Below are 2,454 nucleotides of genomic sequence, written 5' to 3'. Positions count from 1 at the left end.
CTTTCCAGTTATTTAGGAACTCTGCACACAGGCTGTCAGTTACGAAAATAAAAATTAAAACCAATGACTTTGGTTAAATATGTATCAGTAGTTACATTCTGGAGGGAAAAATGAGCAGAGGGAATATATTTTAATATCAAATGAAAAATCACAACCTGTGACTCCTTTCTCTTCCCATATGATTCACTATGCCTGTGCTGAAACTTCAGACTATCAAATGAGCCCCATATATTCATCCCTAAAGCTTTGTCCTTGTCCAACCTGAACCCACGTTTGGCCATCCACTGGCATCCTAGTACACATGTGAGATGATCACTGTCTAGACAGCATTGCTGGGGCGACTCACAGGCAACTCCATGCTGAGTCTCCCCTCAAACTCCCAGCATCACTGACCCTGAAGGAGTGTCCTCCTATCCTCCAAACCACCCAGAGCACAGTCTGCCCTGCCGTGATTTCACTGCCCAACTCAAAACTTCATCACAGATTCCATCAGCTCAGAGACAAAGTCAGGTCCCAGGCAGAGGCAGGTGTGGGGGCATAAGAGAAACCATTTTTTCATCAATTTTTCTGTTAGGAATTCCCAGGAATTTATAAGCTGAATTTCTGTGCATAGTTACTATCTTAAAAATAAAAGCTATTTGTATTACGAGAAACATGAAACATGGAAAATAACTAAATCCCACAAGAGCACCATCTAGTCAGAGACTCCAAGTTCAACTAACCTAATTCTGAGCTCCCTGCCTTATGGTCCATCTCCATGGTGTCTATGTGCTCCACCCTTATCAAATATATGTTCAAAGAATTATTTTAACCTATAATAAAAGACTGAAAAAGGAATTTGTAAAGACAATGATTCAACAAATAGAGGCTCTCAAACAGAGACAAAACTATGAAAACAGACCTACTGGGAATCTGAAAAATGAAAGGTACAACAACTCAATTGAAAAATGTATTAGATAGACTCAACAGCAATTTAACATGACACGAGAGTCAGTGAACTGAAAAAGAAGTCAATAGAAATGACCTCATATAAAGAATGGAAAAATTATAAAGAAGAATGAATAAAACCTCAGACATTATAAGTCCCTGTGAACAATACCAACAAATTTGTATTAGGAATCACAAAGGAGAAGATAGAGGCTAAAAACTGTGTTCTCATCTTTATGCCCATGTGTACCCCGTGTTTAGCTCCCGCTTAGAAGTGAGAACATATGGTATTTGGTTTTTTGTTTCTGCATCTTTTCACTTAGGAAAATGGCCTCCAGCTGCATCCAAGTTTCTGCAGGAACATGATTTTCTCTTATTTATGGCTGCATAGGATTCCATGGTGTATCTATACACAGTTTTTTTTTTATCCAATCTACTGTTGATGGGCACAATAGACACTGGGGACTACTAGAGGGGAGACAAAGGGAGGAAGGGCAGAGGCTGAAAAAATACCTATGGGGTACAGTGCTCACTACTTGTTTAATAAGTTCAGTCATATCCCAAATCCCAGCATCATGCAAAATAACTTTGTAACATATCGGTACATGTAGGCTTTGATTTTAAAATAAAAACTGAAAAAGAAAAAAATGGAGAAATAATGAAAAACATTTTTCACAGTGATGAAACACATTATACATGAAAGAAACTCAGTGAAACCCTTTTAGGATAAGCACAGTACAATTCATAACTATACACATTATAGTACCAGTGTTGAAAGACAAAGACCCAGAGAATTTGAAATGCATCACTAAAATACCATCTTACTTTATACTAAGAAGCAATAATAAAATCATTGGCTAAATTTTCATCATTAAAAATGGAGGTGAGAAGACAGTGTAATGATATTTTTAAATACTGAGGGAGAAAAGTCAAGCACAAATTCTATATCCAGAAAAACAATCATTTAAATATAAAAGCAAGGTAGAAATATTCCTTCATACACAAAGATTAATTCCTTAATAGCATATATGCCTTGTAAGAGATTCAAGAGAAAATTCTTCAGAATAACAGAGAATGACAGCAGACAGTAATTCAAACTGACAAGAAGGAATCAAGCCCTCAAAAAATGAAAGAAATAAGAAAGAAGCTACAAAAATTGTTTACCTGATATAAAGATTAAGTACAGGAAAAAATTATAATATATGTCAGAATATCATTTACATTGATTGTGTTTTGAGCAGCAGTTTTTGACTGGGAAGGTGCATAACGAAAGCAGTGAGAGAATTGGAAACCTTCCATATTTTGATGTGGATCATGACATGAAATGATCTGGATCTTGACATTCATTTGCACCCTTAAGATTTGAATCCTTTGCACTGGTGTTTTACCTTACATAAAATAAAATAAAACAAACCTAGCCTCTTTTAAATAAACGTGAACCAAGAAATAAGAATCACCAAATATTTATGAAAGCTCAACCTTATTAAAGAGAAGTGTAAAACATGCCTGAGAAAGTCCTAACAAACT

Source organism: Hylobates moloch, unplaced genomic scaffold, assembly GCF_009828535.3.
Source record: "Hylobates moloch isolate HMO894 unplaced genomic scaffold, HMol_V3 SCAFFOLD_423, whole genome shotgun sequence".
Lineage (NCBI taxonomy): Eukaryota > Metazoa > Chordata > Mammalia > Primates > Hylobatidae > Hylobates > Hylobates moloch.
This window is presented reverse-complemented; position numbering follows the sequence as displayed.